The sequence below is a fragment of the Bactrocera oleae genome, chromosome 3 (genome assembly GCF_042242935.1).
Source record: "Bactrocera oleae isolate idBacOlea1 chromosome 3, idBacOlea1, whole genome shotgun sequence".
NCBI lineage: Eukaryota > Metazoa > Arthropoda > Insecta > Diptera > Tephritidae > Bactrocera > Bactrocera oleae.
The window spans coordinates 85617518-85644649 of record NC_091537.1 but is presented as its reverse complement, the minus strand read 5'-3'; the positions used below and the strand labels follow the sequence as shown (position 1 = coordinate 85644649).

Here is a 27132-nt window from a genome sequence, read left to right as displayed (position 1 = left end):
CTTGTATATAATATATGTATGCGAATTCTCTACACTGTATTTAATTAGCGCAAAAGTTCGCATGAAAGCACGCCATACACAAGCGAATATTGACAGCGAAATCAAATAAACATTAACCAAGCAACAACAGCAATTTAACCGCAACAAAACTGTTTAGTTAATAATCGTTTACATTTATTACCAAATAAGATTTCTTCTTAGTCACAAATGCTAAAAATTGCTCTGGCTAAAATATCTTGTTTCTTTTGCCGTTGTCTATTACTAGTTTTTTTCCCAGGCACGCGCTCGCGTTGAGTTTTAAGATTTTCCGTTTTATCGACCGATTAGACGCGCGTCTCAACAGTAACTGAGCCAGCTGCGAGATTTGCTGGAACTAAAATACTCCGGGAAAATTTTGAAAATACGCAAAGTCCATGGAATAAACTGCTGAGCACTGCAGTGTTTGCTTTGAGTATAACAGAGAGCGCGCAAGTGAGAGCACCGCGAGTGTGTGAGCAACGAGCGCAAGCTAGAGTTCTATAGGGTGGCCAACTATTTCAAATATTATTTTCTGACACACATATGTCAGAGTTTTAAGCATAAAGTTTCGTTAATCTAGAAAATTTTACTTTCGGTAGTAGTAGAAATAATTTCATTAATTAGAATTCTGTACATTTTATTATTAATATAGTTTTCTTTTTACAAAAATAATTCTTAATTATTATAGATTCTTAAAGTTTGCTTCTCATTCCATTCTCCTCTTTCATATTAACCCATATAATTGTTATGAACATTTATAAATATTTTTGAAAAACTAAAAATGTAATATGGTAGACACACACCAATTTTGCTTACACTAAACTGTTACAACAAAATATTTGATCAATAACTATCACTTAACTGTACTTGAATATCGCTCTTTTATGCAACAAGCAAAAATGCTATTTTGCGAATTTTTGATTTTTTTCGACCGTACATTATTGTAGGGACAATATCTTCCAGATGAGAAATTTATTTTTAGGTTTCATGCTTTCATGAGAAGGCCCGAATTCCTGCAGCAGTAGACGACCTCTTTTTGTTTAACCCCATACAGGCTCTAAAAACATAAAAAAATGTTCTGCAGAAATTTTATTGTGTATACTATTAATACAAGTATGTATATACCCTTGATTTTTTTTGTTTTGTTTTTTTTTTTGAATAATCAAAAATTGCCATATTAAGGCTGTAACACTAAGTGTACTCCTTAAATATGACCGATTTTATATGGCACATGTTGTCGTAAAAACTAGTTTAATTAAAAACAAACATATATTATATAAATGCGACCAAAACTAATTTCGTTTCTGCAGAGTCTAATGTTGGTATGTTCTTCAATTGTACTTACCTTTAGGCGCATTTTGAATATACTGTTTATACCTTAGCAAACTCACATACGACATACAGTGATCTGAAAGTGGGATTTGTATGTGTAGACGCTATTTATAAGTTGCTGATTATATTTAAAAAAAAATTTATTCCACCCAGGCTGTGAAATTATCTTCTCATAACTAATTAAAAATTTCAAAACTTTAATTCCACTTGCACAATGTAGTAACACTTTTTAATGATGCATGAAGAATTTAATCAAAATTGTTATATATTTATGATATTCCTTACAAGAATCGCATTAAAAAATAAATTAGTTTAATGTTATTTTAATTTCAATTTAATTTTTCTCCAGACAAGTTCCTCATTAAATAAAATTTATAGTAAGTAACTCACAGCATTCTGTTTTAAACGCTATAATAGAAAGTTATCAATACTTCAGTCTTACAACAACCGTAGCTGACTAAGATAGGTAAGATTCTGTTGCTGATTCCTGAACTTCATGACTCCTTCCAGATACATATTTTAGAAAAAAATGTGTTTCTTTTGATTACTGGCAAACTCTAGCGGGATTCTGTTTTATTAAATGTTGACTTAATTTGATTAAATATTAAAATTGTGTTACTTTGCTACTTTTTTCAGTAATAAACTCTCGGTCTAAAAGCACTTTTGCTCTCTAAGTTAAAATGCCTCCAAAGCTCTCTGGCTCTTTGCATTACTACCCTCCATATGTGTGCAATCTATGCTCTTACATTTGCTGAAGTCTCCAAAGTGCTTCTCGATTCTACTCACTCACACAGTGACGTTTGAATTATTTTATCGTTGTTTTTTCGCCATTTGATTCCACCAACAAGCGAGCTTGGAGACTAGCATCAAAGCATCCTGCTGATTTAAAAAAGTGAAAGGGTTGAGAAAGTGGGGCTACAATCTCATTTCGATTTGGTACAATGTAATGTAGATCCCCAGTGACCCATTGCAGCAAGAACATATAACGGGATTTGATAAAAAACGAGCAATGAAATAAGAAATGAAAGTGATGGAGGTGTATACAAAAGAGAGATGGTAAAAATCAGAAAACTCGAGTTACAAAAAATAAACAAAAGGAGAGGTAAAATCAGAAAGCATAATAAAAACTAGAAATTTCAACAAGTGAAATGTAAGAATATTTAAAAGTAAAACATTCAAAAGTAAAATTTCAGTACCAAAAAAGTGCGAATAAAGTTATATGTTTCTTAATTTTGATTTAAGAATGATTATATGATTACGAAAAAATGTATAAAAAATTCATAACTCCAAAATTTTACATACTGCGTCGAAATAAAAAAAATATTTATCCAATATTTTGTCCTCAAAAAACCCCAAAAAAATTTTTTTTTCGAAAATGAAATTAAAAACAGTAAAGGTAATATCATATTATAAATATATATGCATAATATGTACCAATATATAAATATATAGTATAAATGTAAATTTACATACAAAAACATACACGTGTCTGACAGCTAACCAGCTGAGTCTATACAAACAAACTTAGGTACATATGTACTTATATACCAAATAATATCATACACTACAAACTTTCCCGAAACGTTTGTTATTTCAGAGTATGTTATTACCCACGCATTCGAAGTTTATACAGAAGAATACATATGTATATATGCTTGCGTGAATTCGACATGTAAATATGTTTCCATTTCTTTGGTTATGGAAAGCTAAACTTTTGCCACGTGTTGCTCTTTTCAGTTGGCAACTGTTCGGTTGCTGATAAACTCACTTAAAGTTGCTTGCATTAATCTATGAAGAAGCTATAAAAACAAGCGAAAGAGCATAGTCGTGTCGAAATTTGCCAAATCGTAAGTTGATTAAGTTAAATACGTGACAACATACAAACATATGTGCATAATAATATATATATATAAATACTTTGGATAATCTAATAAGATAAAGTCGCATTTTAGAGTAAAGTGAAGGGAATGAGTGCCTGCAAAGCAAGTTTAAGTCCACAACACTTTTGTTCAAAAAATTATCACATAAAATATTTGCAAGAGTTGTTAAGCAAACTGGCATAAATAATAATACGTCAAAAGAGAGGTGAAAATTCAAGAAACTTTTGTACAAATTCTGTATTATTTGAGAAATGTGTTGAGCTCGCTTGCTTTATTTTCATTGTTTTAAGTGTGCGTCTTTGATTAAACGCAATATTTTAAACGTAGGAATTAACTGCCGAATTTTAGGCTACTTTTCGGAATCACTGTAGCCTTTTTAAGTGCCATTAGAAAACACGTGTGACTCGAAAAATAGGTACTTTCCTTAAAAAGGTGCAATCTTGAAATATGTATCGATATACTTTAAAAAAAATGTATACAGTAAGATTTTTTTTATTCATAAAAACCCTCCTTTTTTTGGCTGTCACTATAGGTGTGCTTCTAAAAATTCAGTTAATTTGCTGTTTAGAAATAAAATTTATGAACTGCCTTTAGAAGCAAAATAAAATAAATAAACTATGACAACTTGTGTGAAGCTTGTGGTTAAAAATATTTTTGAGTTGGGTTGTCAATTTTGTTTAAAATGTTTATTAAATTTATGACCATGATTCTAAGCACATAAAAAAGTTTTGATTAGTACCCACTTCAAGTACGCGCAGTTTTTAAGTACTAGTTAACTAATTGTAATGTGACAAAATTAAAAACGTTTTCCTATTATCTTCCTATCTCCCTCCTTAAACATCTAGTGAAGTTCAAATCTTTCACGCATAGTTTTATACATACATTTCTCATCAACAGCTTCGACCTTTCCCAGGTGCGCGACTTGGGTAAATTGTCATAAGTGACTAAATGTAGGCAACACTTTAAAGCTGTATTTAGTCTTGCCATAAATTCTGTAACAAAATTTACAATGCTTGCAGCGAGAACAAGTTTAACTTCCTTATAGCAAATTAAGCTTAACAGATGCAAGCAGCTTCTTCAGTGCCACTCGGTCAACGGCCATTAAAGTATCCTTTTTAGAGATATATGAAGCAAATTTCACTGTTGAAGAAGTTTTTTATAAGCAAAACAACAAAATCTACGATAAAACTCCTAAAGATACAAAAAATATTATGCCGAGAGTTCAACGTGGGCGCTACCCAGCTTGTGTAATGGTTTGATAGAGAGTCTTAGTAAAGCGTCAGACCTCTTCAATTCTGTGAAATAGGCGTTTAAAGTGAGACAAAACTGTACCAGCAGAATGCTTTAGAAGTCATGGTAAAGCCGAGAAGCAACACTCTCTTCGATGGAGAGCATTGAATATACCAGCAAGATTCTGATTCATTACACAAGGCAAAAACCACACCACAGCAGCTCAAAAGCAATATTCCTGATTTCATATCTGCAGATAATTGGTCATCTGAAAGTTTTTGTATCCATTGTACTGCCGTTGCTGTCGCAGTTGGAGAACGCCTCGAGAAATATTATTTTCGTTTTATTACCTTATCTCTATTTCCTATAATATGCATATTTTCCTTATTTATCTACGGTGTCGTCATCGGACTTTGTTAAGAAACAGAGGGCATAGTAAAATTGTAAACAAAAATCAGAGGTTTCCATTCAACACAGTATTTCTTTATTTCTGCCACAGCCAGAGACTTTTTCTAATACTGCATCAACCATGCTTTTGTTTTGCTTCAGCCCTTCACCTCATCTTCTCGGAAAAAAGACTACTCTTTAAATACTCGGAGCACGTGTGCGTAACTTTTTATGCAAACTTTCTTCTCATTTGTTTTCTTGTTTACTCTCGCTCATTGCATTTCAACGTTACTAAACCGTTAGCTAATACCATTGCTAATCCTTTTGGTAAAACCCATAGCACCCTTGTTATCCTTATTGGCCAACACTTAACACTTCACAGGCACACAAACACACACATACACATGTGCTGTCACTTTCAGTTTGCGTGGCGTTTTTTTTTCAAACTTTTTCCCACCATTTTTTTGCTTTCCTCCTTTCATTTCATCTCACAAGCCACGCTTCGACGAGTGTAGCCGCCAATTTCGATAGCAGGCTATTCGGCTCACAAGGCGGTTAAGTGTGTATGTGTGTGTGTGGACAAGTTGAGCCTCTTCAGCAGCATTCAATCAGGAAACGGAGGTTAAAGGCAGCGAAGAGCGTTAAGACGGAACTATATGAGAATGAGGTGTGCATGTTACAGGTTTGTGTATAGGCGTGTGTATGTGTGCGTGTAACCATAAGAGGCTAGGTATGTTGATCTTGTCTTTTTGTTTCTCCGAGTTTCTGTTGTTTTGCATACAGTTTATACTTTTAGCTTTTAGTTGCTATTATGGCTCTCAAATTGACTTTTGTTTCTTATCTCTTTAAATCTCTAACGCCAGACTTCAATTTCCTAACAATCGTCATCTCCTTTCTACCGGACCCTTAGCGTTTATCTAAGTAATCATGAGCCTAGCGCAGGTTCTTCTACAAGTACCGACGATTCCTTTTCCATCTCATTCTGTCTCTAACGGGAGACGGTTAAGTCACCCTGGGTAAGGAGTGCCGGTCCTAGAAACGGTAAAATTAGGAAGTCGATTCTGACTTACATTTTCTGTTGTCCGTTGGCTTATTATTATTTTTGTTTAAAGAGAAAGTCATCCCATTAATATATGAACTACTGTCATTCCTTATGGGAACAGAGGCAGCCTAGAACAGCCAATTCTGTGGGGTATAACCTCTGCTTACTTGCATACTCAAATAACGAAAAACCTCCACCACCAGATCACGGTTCAAACAAATCCAATCTAAAAAGCTAAGCATAATCCGTGTCGATCTGGGGTTGATGGTCCGTATGGAGTCTTACAAGCGAAAAAAGTCACAGTTCATTAATTTCAAAATAGTTCAATGAGTTGTCATCATGGAACATTTATAAGAATGGTTCATAAATGTGTTGACTACCTATCACTGTTGGATCCAACTTGACGTTGTAACTAATATAACCGCCTTTTTTTGGTTTCAATCAAGATGGAAAAGGACTAACCCTACTTACTTTCGCTCATCAATCTCGGAACTATATGAAGCTCACTCTTAATCTCTGAGGTTAGAATTCAAAAATTAATGTCGTTTGTCCGAGACCTCAATGTTACTTATGTTCTTCGAAGTTTTAAAAGTAAGAACTAACGTATTGATGCCTGATTACTAAGGCCTCACTGTTATTTCTCCATAAGAGACACATAGTTTGCTGTGAAATTTCAGTCAGAAAAACAAACCAGTAAATAAATAGTCTCTAATGGCTATTATATTGACAGTACGAGCTGCGACTTAATAGTAAACAAAGTTCTCTTTTAAATAGAGTAGAAAATGTTCTGGATGTTTTAATATAATGGAATAAAAATCGGAAATCATTAGTATAACTTGAGTAAAGATTGATAATATACCAATCATTTCTTCCCAAGCATCATAATTTATATTCCCACCTTTTTAAGAAGGTATTTATCGTTTCAATCACCGCTGGGCTATTGTAAGAACAGAACAACAACAGACAGAAAACACCTCTGAAATATTTTAGTGGAATGCTGCTGAGTATACCGTCCTTGGATGGATAAAAATTCAGATCCGTTCCGATTACGTAGACCCGACTGCCATGGGAACGTATCACTTTTGGGTGTATATGAGATCTTCTTTTATTAGAGAAACCTGCCGCAGATATGAATCAACATCAAAGAGCGCCGTCATACTTTATTTTATAAATATATTTCGAAGAAAAAAATTTTGTTTAAATAAAGCCTAATCCCTTTAAACCTTTCAAAGCATCAAAATGCGACTACAATTAATTCCCTCCCTGCAAGCACCATTATAAATTACAAATTGAAACACAACTACCGCATTTAATGCAAGCGAAGTAATTTCCGCTAACGCGTTAGTATGTGCTTTTCATAAAATTAGCCACAAGCAGAAAGGCACCACATAGCGGCTACATTTGCTTTTGTTGTATCATACAATGTATGATTGTTGTCGTAGCAGATGCTGCAACTTGTATGTAGTTGCAACAATGCAGCAGCAACAGCAATGCAAATTAGTGGGTTGAATGAGTAAATATGCAAAGAACTTAGCAAATACGGCATGTGGCAAGTGGCGTGTGGCAAGTGACATATGGCATTAATCAGTCGAGCAATGTCGAGGATGTTGGCGATATTACCGTTAGGTATATAAGAGGCTTCCATACACATACATTTGTGAGATTATGTGAGCTCTGCGTGTGGAATAATCTTATGTATGGATGTGTGTGTACATATACCTACTATATATGCACTTTTTTTTATGTTGTTTACAGTTAAAGCCAGAAAATGTGAAGCAAAGGAATACATATTTATATAATTATATGTCAATTATAACTATGCCCCACTAATTAACACCAACACACTCATGCCAGTCTCTGCTTGTAGCAATCGCTGGTGGATACGCTTTACTGCTTAAGCGAAAGCCTTTTCCAACTGTCGGTTTGCCTTAAGCAATTTTTAACCATGCGTTTCAAACATTTGTTTATTATTATTAACGCGAACGTCAGTAAAAGTAAGCTTACATAAAATTGTTGCCTACTTTGGGGCGCCATGAAGGTTTATTGCATTGTATTAGCTTTCTTGTTACTTATATCGAAATTTCGTCTGAGGACATCCTTATTAAAATTTTATGTTGAAGAATTCACTAAAACATTTTTAGCCTTAACAGTATTTTAAAATTCTATTATTCAAGCTTTGAAGAAACAGGGGTAAAAATTACCTTTTGGAAAGCCGCTACTTAGTTGAAGTACAATACAAAATTATTCCTCATGAAATTTAAACACTTAAAAATTAGTTTGCTTTGCTGTAAATTTTTATACTTTCTTATAATATACCAAAACTGCTACTTAAGGAAAATGTTTACCCTTTGCCCATAAAAAAATTCTACGCTGAAAATCAGAGATTTTGAGGTTCTGAATAATAAATGTAAAACGTACGACTTATGATTTAGTTACAATCACTTTCTTCACCAAAAATGCGTTATTAATCACACAATAAGCTTCTTTTTGGGTAACCCAGATCTTGCTCAATACAATGTTATCAACTTTAATTTGCGAATGATTACATAAAGTATATTTATACATCTACACGATTTATCTACAACGTCCCACATTAACACTTGACTTCATCACCAACAATTTAATATGTTTATGTATCCCTAAATGCAAGTAAGTTGTACATTAGAGCGGGTTGATTTATAAGGAGCTAAAAAATTATAAAATGACGTATACGGGAAATATTCTATGGTTTAATCTGAACAACTTTGTCCAAAGGCATATAGGTCTAACCTGGTTTGGATTTTCTTCGTTTTCACTGTCAAAATTACATGCTCATAGTTTTTTAAATGAAGGAAAATAAAATAATTGAATAATCAGTTGTATCAAAATAAAAATATATCAGAAATATATAATATCGAAATGCAAATATGTATTTTACTTCATTCGGATATCTCAAAAACTGAGGAAGAAATTATGATAATCCCAAAAAATTAAACTACACCTAAAAAATCGCTTGCTTGAAACCGGTTTTAGACCCATATTCTCTTAGGTAAAGTTGATCAAAATGTTCCGTAGAACATATCCCTCACATGCATATTAAAAAAAAATCGACCCGCTCTATTGTACATAAAGTAAAACGGAAATCTTTTGCTAACTAATGGAGTTTGAATAATGCCTTCTTTACTGCACAACAGTATTGTTGTAAACGACATTTTCATACTTTGTTCGAACACAAGTCAAGTTTTCGGGTCTTTGCTTATAATATGCTGTCGCTTTTCTTGAAAAAATTTTCGTTACATCCACTTTATGATGACCGTAGCACTCTATGTAGATTATTGACACTTCAGTTTTCTTTGTAGTTTACAATTTGTATTAAGGGCTTGTATTCAGTTGCAGTTGAAGAAGCTTGTACTTTAACAATTGGTGATTCATTTTGAAAAAATTTGATTTCCTTGATCTCGTAGCCTATCTCCGGGAAGACCTTTAAAAAAATTTCCAGCGGTGAAGCAGATTTTTCCGTTTAAAACTTTCTCAAATACAAAAATCAAAAAAAAAAAATATTATAACTATGGATAAATACAGGTAATGATCGTAGAACTAGTCAAAAACGTCGTTATTTGTGACAAAAATGTACACTTTACAGTGGCTTGAAGAATCGAAATTATAACTAAAATCTTAATCCTTCGATAATTCCTTCAAAAATATATCTAAGCAGGTCGTATGAAAAGCAATTCACTAAGTCTATCCTTTTCGAAGAAATTTACTTCAGGGACTCAAAAACGATAAAGTTTTCGGAGCCGACTGAACTAAGTAAACAAATTATTACAAAAACGCTCATAGCGTTTGATTATATTGAAAAGTCAACTTAAAATTTTAGGAGTATATTCTCGAATTCATGTGTATTCCATATACATAGTATATGCAAAAACAAACAGCGATTTTTTGAAATTGAAGTGGATATTAAGCTGATACAAAGAATATACAAAGCTGCTAGCAATAGTTCTCAATATATTTTCTGCTTCAACTGATAGCACAATAGTAAATTCCTATCATATTTATAGTTTTCCATAAATTATTTTAGAAAATTAATATTAAATTTGTCTAACAGCCTGCTGATTCTTAACAAATTCTCTCTCACACTCGCCCCCAGTCATCTGTTTAAGCCAGCTAACTCAATCTTCATCTATTTTATGCAATTTATGCATTTAAAATTTAATTTGCCATTAATGCACCATAAGTAAACAATGCATATATGTGTCATATCTACCATAGTCAAATGCTTGCGAATTTTGAGCCTTCGTTATTTGTGTGGTTTAACATTTACAGCTCGAGTGTTCGGCCTTAACCGCAAATCCCGAATTGCGAAATGTGTATGCAAATTCGAAAATCCCAAATGCAAATGTGTGCAATGAAGTGGCGCTGGCTTTTTGAACACAAATACACACACCAATATTATATGGACAGAACTTAAGTGTTGCAATTTTTTTGACATTGCAAAAGCTTAACTCTACATATTTGTATGTATGTATGTGTATATTTGATTTAATTTGAATTCATTAATATTAATATGATTTACAATATTTAGGATAAATTTGTGCTGCAAGCAATATATAGGTTCAAATATTGTAAACCAAAACTATTTTGCATACGTTAGTGTCAACGTATAAATCTTTACTATGAATTGATGAATAAAAATAGATTGAAAAGTGATGTGAGAGGCTAACACTTTAAGTACTCTAAATATTACAAAAGTATAAAGCACTATTCATCATAATCTCAATTTTAGTAGCTATATTAGAGATCTGCAAGTAAATGATGTATACTTAAATCGTGTTATATCAGGCGTTGCCTACATTTTGGCGCAAAAGGTTAAAGAGCAGAAATTATTAATGAAAACATATTATTGAACTTTTCCACATTTTAGAAGATGATATCTGTTTAATTTTTTCTACTATGGCGGAATTTAAAGCCAAAAATGAATTTTTCTATACATATTTCGTATTCAGTTGTTATGTATATATTTAAGGGCTGCAAATAGCAAATCAGTGTTAACCAAATAACTAACTTAAAAGGGTGAGTCGTTAAATAACCTGAACTTATTTTGCAAAACACGATTAGACACGGCTTATCATTATATTATTAGCAGCTGCTTGAATGTAATTTCAATAAAATTTTAGGGCTGTTATAAAATAAAATTTAATGAATTTCGATTTATATATTTTATAAAGGGGCATACGGATACATATTTATCGGCAGGAGTAGTGAAATTTGAGTTTTTGCCTAATTCTCAGCAGGATTGACACATGCAACATATTTAAAATTTCATAAAAATTTCTCAAAACAATTAATCTTATACAAATTTAATATTAGCTTTTTTTGAACCAGATAATTTTAGTACTGTTATCCAACTTAATTTATACGCAAATCAAATTAAAAGAGAGGATAGTAAGGAATAAAGAGATTTCGAGAAGAGTTGCAACAGCTTTCTAATAAAAATATGTTTTCAGTAGTCTGCGATATGGTTTGGAAATGGACTTTTATTGTCTTTCTTAGATTTACTCAGTGAAGTGTTATTATTTTCAGGGTTGGCTTGTACATTTATTACTTATAACGAAATCAGAATTTTAGTGATTTATTTGTTACTGGGCATTTCGAAAATTTTCTCCAACTTTTATTTTTAAGGGTGTTACCAAATAATCGACATTTTAAGTAAGCTAACTAGAGTTGCCATATATTTATTGCAAATACCACAAAATAATTTCGATTGGCTTACCATATATACATATATCACTGACTGAAGCTATATATATATTACAAAGGCGGCAACGAGACTCAGACAATAATAATATAGATAGAGTATGTTTGCCAACAATAAAATATTTAAGAATCAACTAGAACTGCGGCTTAAATACACACGAAATTGTATTATACTAAACTTAATGCAGAAACAGTATTTTTATTAGGGTTGGCGGCTAAGATGTTTCAAGAGATTAATTTCCTTAGGGTTGCCAATTTATTATTTTAGTAAAGTAGTTTTAGTTTTTTTTTTAAACGAAAAATTTTCAACGATTTAATAAATTAATCGAATTAATTAAAAATAATTTAACTAACTAGGGTTTCTAATTAAATTTGATTACATTTTATATATTGAATATAAGAGTTACCGTCCGATTACTGAAAAAAAAAATTGAAATGCATTTGCGATTTAATTTTACAAGATTATTTAGGTAAGGGTTGCCACTTAATTATGTTTGGTAAAATAATATATAAATCTGAATTAAAATAAAAAACGTTAAGCGATGGCCTCAAAAATGTATTACCAGGTTTGCCATCTAACTTAAATTATGTTTACTCTACCCATAATTAAAGCCCCTAACATCAAAAAGATTCGATTCTGAAAATTAAATACTTTAAACAACTTTCTTATACTTATAGGGTTGTAGTAAATTTCTTACTGAAGGATTTTTTTACCTTTCTTAGGTACTTTAAAAAAACATTAAATTACATTTGATTTCAAAACTTCCTAAGTTATTTGGTCGGTGACAACATATAACCCTCTTTGTATTTCTGTTGGCAACTCTCTTCTCATCTGATATATAATTATCTGTTAATTAAGCTAACTCCCAAAAATACTTCAAATCCTCAACCAAGCTTTTAATTTCCTTTTCTTTTGATGAACATAAATTTGATATGAATTAACTTAAAAATATTCTTTATTCATTAGTTATTTTCCAAACAGCTGCTGCTGACAACTCGCCCACAACTTCAATGCAACTTATGAATATAAAAACAACAAGCAAGCTGCATAACTTACGTAACCATAATGCCAACAAACTTATCGCGTTCAAAGTCATTAAGCAGTTGCCTGCCAGTGTCAGGATGTCTTCATCAGCAACACACGCTCATAGCTCGTTCATTACTTCTGAGTTGTATGTGTGTGTTTAATCGGAGAAACTGCTTGCCCGCATTTAAAATCAATTTGGCAAGTCAGCCAAATGGCCAAGTGCAACGAAATCTCACCCGCACTCTATCTCTCTTCTTCGCTGTCTCGCAGATTAGCAGCTTTTGTGGCGAGCTTGTTTTCCTTAAGTGCAGATCTCTGCTTGCAATTTTGGCATACTTTAATTTATATATCATTAGTTTTATAAAACCGTTATTGTAGATATTAGTGTCAAGTATGCGACTATAATTCTATTTCGAGCTTTATGCGCGTGTTTGCTACATTTTTCTGAAACAAATTGCTTTCTGTCTCATTCTTCTCTTTCAAGCACATAATTGATGACTTATTTGTAAATATTTGCGTGACTTTTCTATTGTCACGTTTGCCCAAAGACATGCTCGTCCCATTCTCGCTTCTTAGCTAGATAAAAATGTCAGAGTGTAAGTTGCATTATTCACAAATTTATTGAACCGCAAATAGTGATATTGGATTTGAAGCATTTACTATATGAGTTTAAACATATATGTGTACATATTTATACATGAGATATTTGACAATGAACCGATTCCGCCCATCTGAGACAGCAACAGACGGACAGACGAACAGGCAGCCGGATTTCAATTCGTCTTGTTATCCTGATCATTTATATATATATATATATATACATATAACTCAATATATATCCCGATTAATTTTAGTTGATACCAACAACCGTTAGAGGAACACAATATTTTATTCTGTAGCAACAAGTTTCATACACTTAAAAACGCATAAATTAAAGTGTATAATTAAAAATCTCGACAAATTGTGTGCTAATTAAATATTCTGAAGATAATCACCATCTAAAACTGTTTTAAAACTGTAGCTTTGCTTTAAAAAGGGGGTTCCCGGTAGGTTTTAGATATATAAAAATGTATTTACTATTTATATAAATATTGATTCGTATATACAATGCTTGAAGACCTTTTTCTTTTATACAAATGTATATAAACTACATCTTTTAAAAATTATTTTATTGGTATATCGGTGTCACCTGAATATGCTATACAAAATTATTTTGAGTTTTTTACTCAGTGAAGTTTTTATTATTTGTAGATCATTATTTTCATAACAGTTTGAGGGTTATAATATTAAATTTTTCTTTTGGTATATGATTGCCACCTAGATATGCTATGATAAATTTAAAAAAAAAAATATTTTGAATTTTTTAATAACTAAAATTTTATTATTTGTAAACCATTACATTCATACTACTTGTAGTTTCAGAGTTGCCGCAATTTTTAAATATAAAGTATTGATCTTCAAAGATGTCATATATGATTTTTTATTTATTTTTGTAAACAATGGGAACTTCTACCACTTTAGACTTCTAAATAAATCTCAAAACATAAAATTTTTCTTCACCATCATTAAAGAGGCCGTTTTAAGGCTTCTGGGTCTTTCCAGTTTTGCAGTTTTGGTACTTGGTACATCACAAAATATTATCCAGCGAAAGTTCAGGAGCGAATATTAAATCTCGAATTTTTATTGATAATTTTGATATTTGTATTTAACTTTTAAAATACATACTTTTTTAAGTAAAATAAAATCCTTTCATGTCGAACAACCGTTCATTTACTGAAATGAGTAATACTGAAAAGTTGTAAATTGTTTTATATTAATGTTCCTTTTAAGACTTTTTCCATCGGTGGTCAATTATAACTGTGCAATATTTTACAACCGTACAAAAAAACACACGTACAATTTTAGCAATAATTAACAACAATTTTTCACCCAAAAGTAAAGCATTAATAATTTCACAAGAACTATTTTCACCTCGAACTTTATAATGCGAAAAATTCAATTTAACTACGAATTACAGTCATTACAATATGTTTTCGGCTAACCATAAATAACTCAAAAATGCAACCGACGTCCAGCTATTTCGTGCAGCGGTGAAAATGTATTCAATAGCCGCGTGTTTTATTTGTATTTACCTCAATTTCTACCGAGTCCCCACACTCCATGCAGCCGGCAAGTCTTCAGCAGGTCATAATTGTCGGTAATAAATCCTGAGCAAAGTATTAGTGTTACCTCACTTAAGAAATTTCAGTTGCTGATAAACGTTCGGTGCTCTCGCCGAGTCGTTCATTACAGTGTCAGAAACTGGTAGGTATTGCGTATTTGGGCTTCATTTTTTACTTATTAACGCACATAGCTTCTTTCTTCTTTTCGTTGTTTTGTGTAAAGGTTGGCATGAGTTGGCTATTTGTGGTGCGTTCGTATGGGTTCATAATGCAACTATTACTTTCGTTAAGTCATGACCTTTATAGCTATTGAGCAAATGAGTTTGTTTTTATGGTAACAGATTTCGATAAGGACTTTTCCAAATCTTAAATATATTTCTAACCATAAGTCTCTCTTTGGTCAATATATATACTCTAAGCCCCTTGGATCGTTTCCAAAACGTGTTCCTCAAAACTATTTGCAGGACCACATATAAATCTGAAATATTTTATTCGCTAACCAACAAATTGGATGCAGCTATGATAGTTTAGTCTCCTCCCGAATACCAATATATTATATTAGCTTAAAATCTAAAATCATATCAACAACTCGTGGTTTAATTAAAAACTACCAAGGCGACTATCACTTCGATAAACTTTCGAAAGGTCTTAAGTTTGCAAGGGTCGTAATGTTAATACAAGTATACATAAAGCTTTTGTGAATCTATGTTAAGTTAGGGTAATAAGAGATCAACTATGCATTAATATTAGGCATATGTCAATACTCTTACAGAGTATACTTCGGGTTACCTAAAACTTCCTTTTGTAAGGTACAAAAAAGCTTGCTTTTTCCCTTTCAGCTGATCTCACTACTTTATACTAATTTGAACTAATTACAAGGTTTGAATTTTTTTTATGTTATAGACTGATTTTGAAGTCAGCATGACCTCAGTTTAGAGTGGTTTCAGAATTTATTTATTACTACCTGTTTTATGATATCTGCAAGAAATAGCTGACGACTGGTTTGAACCTAGTCTAATTTCATATAAGTAATTGGTATAGTTTGATTTTTTCTGGCACAGTTTTTCACACAACCATCCTCTGCCTACAATAGCGGCTGACCAATAACTAATATATTATTTGGTGGTTTACCTCTCAAGTCTTTATATTTTGATTGATGTTATATTCAGTTTACTATTTTAAGCCCATATAAAAAGCTAGAATTACACTAGTTACGAATTTACTGCGGCTGAACCAAAGTATTTAATTTAGTTTTAGATTTAAAAGTTTCACAAAGCTCTATATATTTACATATATGGTATGTTAATTGTTTTGAAAAATTGTGAAAGCCAAATCAACACACATTTGTGGTACAAGACCAATGTTGAATGAGTGCTGAAGGACAGCCATCAGTTCATTAGCACAGCCATTGTAATCAAACCAAGTAATAATTTAATGCCACTAAATGGTCATGATTTTTCAACACAACATTTTATAACGAAATTTTAATTTAGAGCTGAGAGTAACTTAGATTGTGGTTTTAAATGCATTTGTCTATATTTAGTTTTTTTTTTTTTTTTGAAATATTTTTATATCGGTTACGGAATGAAGGGAATTCAAAAATTTTGAAAATTATTGGCCGATTAGTAAAAAAACTACAAAACAACGCGTGTGCATATTACGCTCGACAATAGCTGACTTCAATATGCCAAGCTTTTGAAAGTAGAGAAGCGAACAAGCCACTGCTACAAACCACATATACTGGTATAAATTAATTTGATGTAGATTAGCTGCTGATACACGTACAATGATGTATTTTGTTGTCCCCTGTAGTAATATCAACATATCAACCATTGTCTTCACCATATCATTCATCGGTGAGAAAATTGTATCTCCCTATCATTGATGAGTTTCTTTTTCTAATTGTGGCTTATATTTTTCAATAAATAAAAAGTCGGGTAAGTTTAAAGCTGCTTCAGAGCGTCTGACGATTTTTTAAGGCTTTTTCTTTACTACTTCCATAATTGTTGAATTGTCTCTGAAAAATATTAGAACTCTCGGATTATCACGAAGTAGTCACGCATTCACATATTAGATAGTTACCCAACATGGCAAGCGAAGCGAACTGAGGGCATATGGTGCCCGAATTGCAAATGCAATCCCAGTAGATCAATAAACAACTTTTAAAAAAATTATATTTCATAGTTCAAGTTTCTCATATCATTTATCCTCTCTTTCTAATCTGCTGAACGAAAAATTAATACTCAAAATTTTATTATCCCTGTCTAATCGAACATCTCTCGTACACTTGCATATCATATACATTTTATGAAGTATGTTCATACCTAAATTAGAAAAGCCTACATTTTTTTGCAAAATTCTTAGCTGCGGAATTTAAATTTCTATACCAAATTTTCGCAACTTTTCCAACTCGTTTCAGACGTGGTTTGTGATTTCAAAACTTTTTCGCAATACTTTTACATACAATTTTCTCAAGGACTACTTACATAGCATAACAGCGGCGCATAGCGCAACAGAATCATTGCCGCTGATTGCAGGAAAAAAAAGATACACTATTTTTTATTTTGGAATAAAGTTTTTATATGCTACGCCTAATGAGCAATTTCCACTTTCATGCGCTTGTTAAACAAATTTCGATAGCTGCAAAGTTTTTGCGAAATTCTTCTGTATTATTCGTGCTTAAGTTTTGGGATTTTGCAACTTTAAATAAGTGAAATCATTAACTTGAGATGAATGGCAATGACTAACTGGGATGTTTTTTAACCACAAACTCTTTTTCATTCATATTTGTCTTCCTATTGTAGATTTGGTTATAGTTTTTTGACTAATTTCTACAAAGATGCATCTCTCCTTCCATAAAACCTTCATTATGAATTCTTCATTAATTCAATTCTTCTTTCTAATTACTTTTTATAATCCCGAACAAGATATTACAAATTGTCTTGTACTCCTTTTGTAGCAAACTTGGGATATACTGGATTACGGTTCGTATTTTGGCACCTAGTACAAAAAAGAGAAAGATTCGTCATCAATTACAATCCTCATAAAAAAATCTATCGCTGAAACTATTGTACCTTAATGTTCATATTGATACACTGTATAGTTATAGTTCCTCTATATAGTTATATAGTTTCTCTTCTCATGATCTTCCTAATGATAGTCCGGCACTCTCTTTCTCTGCTGCCTCCACCTAACTGTTTCTTATGTGACAAAAGATATTTCATCTCATATTGGGCACGTTTTGTTTATTGTTTTTCCAAATTTAGCGAAAGCGGAACTAACAGTACAGATATTGATAATAATACTGCCTCTTAAAATATTTTAGTGTTTCGATTTGGGTCCACCGATCTAATTTTCTTCTCCAACATTAGATTAATAAAATATTATGACAACGCATCTCGTTCTGAAACATCGTTTATCTTATCGAAATTATCGCAGAAGTTTTTTGCAATGCTAACTGAGTTGGAGATCTTACTAAGCAAGCAAGTTTACTTAGCTCCCGACTACCAAAATCGATACAGTTGCTTAAAGAATCTATAGGGTTCTATATAACTTATTTTGAGGGCATCTAATTGATCATTGTTCTTCGTCATCAGCGAGAGGTCGGTTTAATTGAACTATTTTCAACCAATTGGTCATCAGTAATCCTAAACCTTAAAAGTCGCTGTCTGTTGTCAGATATCCTTAGCTTTCTTCTTTGCATGACCATACTTACTTCAATTAGTTTTTTATAAGTTTTATGAAAATAGTATTCATAAATTGAGTGAAACGATTAAAGCCACTCAAAGGAATGTGTGTCATTCAAAACAGTTAGAAATACTACAAGTACATAACCTTAAAAAATAAAAGTAATTTGTTTCCTTTTTTTATGACACACGTCAACCAATATTTATATTACAATATTTTTATTTCTCTCTACTTTTAGTAAATAAAAACAATCAATATTATTTCATGTAAAATTTGTTTCTTTTTTTCATATTTTTCAGTGTAAAAAGTTTCATAATTTGTCAAAAGTGTAATTATAAATTTGTTGCAATTAAAGCCGCTGTCATTCAAACATCAAATATTGTTCAGCTGTCAGCTGCAAAGGTAATCTATTTTGACAGCAATTTATATTCCAAAAGTGTAGAAGTATTTAGAATGCAGAGTTATATAAGGATGTAGAATGGGATTACTTTTCTCTCTCTCTCTCTCTTTCTCTCTCTCTCTCTCTATTATACAGATACTTAAGGCTTGTGCTTCTTTGTAGAGCCATTATTTTTTAAGTTTTTCGATATCAAATGGCAAATGATGATCATTCCACGAAGTAGTTTTACATATTTATTTATATATTTGTGGTTCTTAGTACCAACCAGCATCAACAATATCAACCGAGAAATCTTATCACTATTGTGTTTTGAAAACAAATATACTTAAACTTCTTCAAAAAAAATGTCCGAGAATGCTTTGTGTATAAATAATTTTTTATTATATGTAACCATGTATTTTATATATGTAAAATAAGGGCCTCTGAACACATGTTAATCCATTAGTGCGCAGATGTGCAAAACAATATACAAACATGCATTATATTGTGTGTGCAGAAAGGAAAACTTTACTTTTTGCTTATTTTTCCAATGTATATAAATAAAAAGACATATACTTATATATTATATTTGTATATACATATGTGATGGATATATCCCAATTGACACATGAATGTCACATAAGGTAGTTTAATGGCTACACTATTCTCAGCTGCCCTTACGATACTGCTGTTCAATGTCATTTAGGGTTTTCTGCTTGTCCACACACACACATACTACACACATATGAGTGTCAACATAGCGGTTTCTTTATGTCCATTTGTGCCGAGATTACAAAGTCCTCAGTCACGTCGATCATGTGGGCACACATATTCCGCTTCTATTCTCTGTTGACTATTTTTAAGTTGAACAAAAGTCTATGGAGAAGTACATATCTATATGTATGCATGTGTGAGTATGTTGAAGCTTGCTGATATCAATGCATGTCCACGCAGATCCTGATCGAAATATTTAAGCTGAGTGGACAATGGCTAAAAAATGTTAGAAAGACATGTGTTTGTTCATTCAATGAGCTTATATTAAAATGACAGCACATTCGAAGCCCTTGTAGCGGTAATTTGTTATTTTTAAGTTACAGCTTTAACAACTTAGAGTGGGCAGGGTGAATAGGACCAAAGAGACTAGCTCCGATACAAACAATAAATAAGAACTATTGGATAATGTCGACCACCGCCTGTACAAATATTAATCCATTTAGTGGCATTATTAATAATTTTGTGGACATGACAATAACTAAGTTTTATGTCCCATTTGCGAAACCAATCTAAGTGCCTGCGGATAAGTATAAGTTTTCTCAAGATATCCTAGCTCATCAGCGCAGAAAATACCTCAGTAGTATGTACTCTCGTCCGCCACAATTAGATAATAAAACCGGTCTTTCTTCTATGAAACCTCCTACTTCTGAGATCATTGATCTCTAGGCTAACTAAGATTTGTTAGTAAAATTTTAGGTCCACTTTAAATGACAATTATGACAGAAACCTAAATAATTTTCGAACTGTCAAGTACGAAAAAGCCTGTCAGTTATGTAAGATGAGTGTCACCATGATGGATTTAGTAGTGGAATACTCAAATGTATAATCATATGATATACCATAACGGTTCTCTTCCTACTTCATTTTGAACTTTTGTTAATAGAGAATGAAATTAAGTATATTGAAAAGCAAGAAACATTAATCTTTTAAACAATTTTGAATGCCCCTATTGGTATTTTGCATATATGTATATACTATAAATGAGCAAGCTGAGTCGAATTAGCCATGTCCGTCAGTCAGTACATGGATTTTTCCCAGGAGAAGCTGCTCATTTGTCGGAACTGCCGATATCGAAGCACTATAGGATAAAGCTGCCATACAAACTGAACGATAAAATTCAATTTCTTATGTAGCAAACTTTTTTATTTGATGAGGTAACTGCCACTCTTTAAACCATTGAGTGAGCTAGTAGAATGTTTTGCGGTGGAAATCAAAAAACTAACTGAATTTGTAAAGTAAAATCCAGGAGAAAAAAAACTTACTAATTGTTGCGTGTCTACTCTACCATAGGCCGTTAAAATAATTGCTACGCTCTTCTATGAACTGTCGAAAACATTTTGCCACTTTAAAATATATTTTAAATATAATCGTGTTAGGAAAAACACACACTTAGACTTAAATAAATAACATCAGAAAGTTTTGACGAGCGCATCAATCACACTTAGGAGATACTAACATATATTCCCCCAAACACCTAAATCACAAATTTCAAATAAGTATTCAACAACTTCTTTAAATTGAAAATGATAACTAATCTATTCTCCGTATTCGACAAGCTTTTAAGTTAATGTGTTCACAAACACATACATATACATACTTCATATATAGGTATGTATACATACATGCATTGAAAATATGCTTTTATAAAATTTTATGCAAATACAAACAAATACTCATATGATTTAATGTATAAATGTCAGTTTTACTAACAGTAAAGCATCAAGAGCCGACATTCAATTTCGCATATATTGTGGCATAAAGATGATGTATCTTCCATAAGTGATAGTCACGTCAGCAGTTGTAGCCAATTAGTAGCGAGTAATATGTAAATATAGCTAGGTTAATACATATATACTTGTATGCATATATGTAAAAGAAAGAGTTCATAATTTTTCAGCAGACGCCTACAAATGTCGCTTTAGATACGCAGACGCTCACACACACATATATATACCCGCATAAGCATACTTACACACATACACACACTTATATACAAATAATATTTTTTCTTAGCTCATCGTTGCTAAAAAAGCGGTCCTTACGTAGACACGTCATCAAGTCACCAAATATGTCACTTTTGGAGTTCACAGCAACGACAAAAAACCGACAAAAAGAGATAAAGAAATATTTTCATAATTTAATTTATTCACACAAGCACAATTTGTGCAAAATATTAAATGACACATTGACAATTTGTTCAATGTGAGTTTTGCTGAAAATTATGTAAATTTAACATTTATCGAAATTTTATTAATAACACGCACTCATTTGCATGCACACATACAAACACATATAATAAAACGTGTTTGGTACGATATTGAAATACTTTAATTCAATAGATAGCTACCCGTGAAGGGACGTGTATGTGTTATGGCAAAAATTATATTTGAGAATACTTGAATTTAGTTAGTTAGTTGCTCTCAAAAAACATTTATGATAAACACCATTTGTTACATGATGTTGTGACTCTGTAGGATTAAAATAAAGTTCCACAAGTCATAAGCCCTTTTTTCCAATTGGAATTGCATATACCGCCTGAACAAATTTGACCTGGAATGAGAAAGAAACAATACAACAGTTTCATGTCTTTTAATACAAATCTTAATTATCGCTTTCAAATTGGGCTCCTTTTGAACCAATAAAAGCTAAGCACATCCTTTAGTTTCGATAACAGAAGAGGCTCACAGGGAGCCAAGTCTGTCAATTATGGCAGTTGAGCGATGACTCTCTTTTCGTATTTGACACGACCCTTTACTAAATGCTTTGCGCCACTCAAATACTTTTTCTCATAATAAAGTTGACCCCCAAATGATTTCTGTTGCCACGCTCTTATTGAAACTCTAAATTTCAAACAGAAGCGTTTTTTTTAATAATTTTCATGGTAAAAATTGCCAGAAAAACTTTTAGCTTCGTAAACAAATACATTTACATATGTAGCTTCCTCGCCAAACATACACTACATGGTGCTTTAAGACCAATCCCTAACAAACAAAAAAGATTTTACCGATTTTGAAAAAAAAATTATTCGGTTTAAAAGGACCTACCTGGTCAAATCTGATAAGGTTCGTTATATATTTTAATGCAACCTTTTTTTTATGGTACTCTCTTCGATATTACAATTTATTTTTTCCTATCTTCTTGATATTCCTTGTGGTGCCCTTCCTCAATTTTATATTTCTGATAAAATAGTCCTTTATCGTCGTTTCAGTTAAGTAGGTCTAATATAATACCTTTCAGTTAATCGTATATCTAAAACCTTCAGCTATTAGCAACACACGAGTGTTAAGTTTTATTGAACTCGTTCTAAAATTTACCTCTCACATTCATAAGTTTTTTGTTTTCTCGTAAAAGATTATTTTCTCATTCTCATGTTTGCCTATAGTTTTATTATCTAGGCGATTGTAGCCGCGCCTGCTACTTAATCCATCAACTTTGGAGCCATTTATAATGCAAATCCTTTTATCCTTTCGCAATGACGTTGATGCGCTTTAGTTTGAAGGCCTTTTTTTCTCACCATGATAAGATTTGCGTTCTTGACTACCCCTTTTCCATCACATCTTAAATCTTATCCCTTTCAAGCGACACTTATTCCCATTTGGTTGAGTGACTATTTCTTCTGTGTCGCAATATGTGAAGTGATAAATGTTGTTGGCTTCTTAAATACCCAAATCAAACCTCTTTGCTGTAGATTCAATGGGGTCTAATTTGCTTGAATTATTTGCATTTTCAGGTTATTTTTTCGACTTATAACAGTTTCGTTTGAGCAAAAAGCAACCTATTCTCAAGAATTTTTTTTATATATAGAAATGAATATGAAACATTATATTCAAACTTTTTATTATTCTCAAGGATACATATTTTAAAAGATTTTGTTAAATTTCCAAAAGAAAATATTAAAAGCTCGACCATTACGACATTTCCTCTTCCTTACATTCCGACAGTCTCCGCGTTGACACCAGAAATTCTTACAGGATCATCTGAAGTAAAACGAAAAAATACGTGTAGCGTTACGTAATTAAGACCATAGACTAGGTATTGGACGAAGGAAAAACTAACAGAAGTGAAAATTGTATATTTGGCAGACGTTACCAAAAAATACTAAATGAAAATTTCTGGACTTTGTTTTTTCGAATAGTCGTAACTGAACAAAAAAGAAAAATTGCAAATTTTACCTCGAAGACCTGTGTGAAATTTCTATACGATCGGTTGAGTAGTTCGCGAGAAATCTTTACAACTGACATTCAAAACAATAAGAAAACTTAAAAACTGTTAACTTCAGCTGCATCGAAGTTCTAGTATTTCTCAAAGAGGCATTTTTATAGTATAAAAGTAAATAAAAAGATTTTTATCTTGATATTGATCTATCAGCTTATATGGCAACTACATGTAATAGCTTTCCGATCTGAACAACACGTCCGTAGATTATAATGTTGGCTTGAATAATTAAACTTGCAAAATTTCATGAGGTTCAATGACGCTTTTGTTTACATTGCCGAGGTCAACTACCACTTTGTTTACATCTATCCAAGTCAACAACCTTTATGTACAGCTAGGTCAATACTTTTTGTTAACATTTTATAAGGTCAATGACTTTTTTGTAAATTGTTCAGATCGGGCTACTATAACATATAGGTCGTACAAGCTGACCGATCAAAAACAGGTCCCAATATAGAAAACTTTTTTATCTCAGAATTTATCATGAGCTGAGGCAACTTTACGATACGATTTATTATACGAACATACCCACAATATTATTAACATAATTTATGAATATAAATTTGAATTTATGAATATAAATTATGAGAACCCACAATCGCCTCAATCCATCATTTGTATATATTGTATAAAGCCACTTATTGGTTATGTTATGAAATCCAGACACTTATTTAGTTAGCAAATTGAATTTTTATTATTGCAATCATAGTACTTGTTTATTCATTCGCTCATAGAATATAGCACACACGCGCATATTTAGCCCAATCGTTGGCATGAGCACGTGCACAAATCGCGATCAAAGAATAACACTGAATCGGTGGCAAAAGATATTCATACGCTTCAATTATTTTTGTATGTTTGTGCGTTTTGTTCTCGTGCATGTGGTAAATACAAATTTGTGGCAGCCAGAACATAAGTGCACTCGTGCAGAGGTCAATGGCATTACATTTGCAGATCCAATTAGTTGAGTGTTACGCATACGCACCGTACAGCGCTTACCATACTTGCATATTAATATTATTTCTCTACAGCAAAGAGTTGGGAATTGAACTTAGCGACTTTCTCTGAGCAAATATGTCGATTAAGTGTTCTTAATGTAAACAAATATTTTTAAATAAATTTTTTAAATAAGTGGCAATACGACTATTAAATTCGTCTGTATATCAACCTTTCAAACACAAATCCAGAAATATTTCATTTGCTATTTAATGATACATTATTTTTTTCAACTATTTTGCAACAAAGTGGCCATATCTTTTAAAAAACTATCAAATATTTTAATTAATTAAATAATAATTATTTATTTTATTTTTCTTAACTATGTCGATTCGTAGTTTTGAACTTATATTTATACAAAAAAATTAATTTTTATTCGAATTTTAAATAGGTGGCAACAATAATATATTTTTATTTTTTTCTATGTATTAAGCCTTATGCATCAAAACTTAATTTGCAAATTAAACATATTATATTAAGATATCTATGTTCAAATAATTTGCAAAAAAGTGACAATCTAATATAATTAATTAATCAAATAATATTATATTTATTTATTTTGTTTTCTTCTTCTTCGCTTATTAAACAATAGTTTACTGCGATAATAATATTTTTTTGCCATATTTATTTTTTATTAATATGGCAACCCTTCTTATTTTGAATGTTGGTTCTAAATTTTTTTATTATCAAACAATTACTTTATATTTTTATCTTTCACTTCATTGAATACTTTTCGACCCTTTAAACCGACTTTTGCAAACAAATCCACAGTATATATATCCATTTCTTTACTTCAGTGTCCTTTTTGGAGCTCTACTAAAAATTTAATATTTGTTATTAATTTAACTACAGTTTTCCATCAGATTGTGCGTTTTCATTCCACATAGTAGTAAAAACTTAAAATATATGTACATAACGACATACGTACATAGAGGTCATACTGACTTTCTTGCCCGATTCCTGCGTTTTTCGATTTTATCTCATAAAAAAGTTAATTTTATTATTTCAATTGTGACTTTATTTGTGATTTCATCTCAGGAAAACACCCCACTCAACGACAACATTGTTGTTCTTCAATATATATATAAGCCGATAATCTCTGCCAAATGCCGCCTGCTATTTCGCTTATAGTTGAGAAGATATTTCTAACATAATATAACAATAAACTACAAAAACAAAAATATTTAACACGAAAATATCAATTCTTGACTTCCTCAGTAGGGTTCTATGCATGTGCGTGTATGATATGTATTCATATGTATATATGTATGCTCAAAAATATTTTACACACTTGGCATCTTGCATGAAGTTCTTCCAAAAACAAACGCCTAAAGTCGGTTGGCAACACGCCACGTCTTACAGATGCTCAACTTCACAGCGAACGACAACACGCTTTCTTTGACCTTAGTTGTCAACTTAAACTTTTATTTCCCAAATACTTAAGCGCACATTTATATAGAACCATATATGTATATCCAAATATATTTTTGTCGCTACAAATACTTTTACTCTGAGACTCTTAGCCTTTCCCTTGATTTTGGAATATTCCTTTTTTTTTGCTTGTTGCCACATATGGCTGCTGTTGACATTCTGTGGCCTTGTAAGCTTCACTGGCTGTCTGTAGTTTTCACTGTTGCAGCTGCTCAGATGTTTTCTGAAAGAAAATGTTCTTTGGTTTTCTTGCCAATATTCTGTAATTACATGCAACGCCACTTAGTAGTGTTGGAGTTATGTTTTAAAAATGTAGAACCTAAAGCTAACTGTTTTTTTAATATTATAAAGTAAATTGTAAGTATTATGGGAATGGTGTTTGTAATGGTAATAGTAATTGTGTTGGCAATAGAAATTTTAATGGTCATGCTGATATTAATTATTAACATTATGCGTAAATGTAGTTTAAAGAAATAAATTTATCTAACTAAATAGTAATAGGACACATTAAGTAATCATTAAATAATGTATTTTTAATTATCATCTGTAACATAATTACGCTGGTGAGGGTGATGATGACGTTGGCGAATACCATTAGGTAGTGAATAGTAGCTACCATTAGCGGTAATGGTATTTATTGAATTGGTAATTCTGATTTGATGGTAATGGTAATCGTAATTGTTAACATTATGCGAAATTGTAGTGAAAAGTAATCAATTTATCCACAAAAGTAGTAAATATTGTCTTTAATATTTGTTATAATGCTGATTAATTGTAATGGTAATGTTGAGACTAGTTGTATTGCTTACAGTCATTTTATTTGTAATGGCAACCAA

General features: G+C 31.7%; 1 protein-coding gene and 1 long non-coding RNA gene across 6 annotated transcripts in view; one reads left to right on the top strand and one right to left on the bottom strand.

Annotated features, from left to right (window-relative positions):
• LOC118682281 (inactive dipeptidyl peptidase 10) overlaps positions 1-328 on the bottom strand; it is a 73106-nt gene extending 72778 nt beyond the window's left edge. For all 3 annotated transcript variants that reach the window (XM_070107117.1, XM_070107115.1, XM_070107116.1), the window contains exon 1: positions 182-328. The gene's annotated coding sequence lies outside the window, so the exon portion shown is untranslated. The remainder of the gene's footprint in view (positions 1-181) is intronic.
• The window catches only part of LOC118682286 (uncharacterized), a 319104-nt gene that overhangs the window by 198787 nt on the left and 93185 nt on the right, over positions 1-27132 (top strand). For 2 of the 3 annotated variants that reach the window (XR_011395523.1, XR_011395524.1), the window contains exon 1: positions 18806-18903. The exons of the other annotated variant lie outside the window; for it this stretch is intronic. This is a non-coding gene — a long non-coding RNA (uncharacterized lncRNA). Of the gene's footprint in view, positions 1-18805; positions 18904-27132 lie in introns of those variants that run through there. 3 annotated transcript variants of the gene reach the window in all.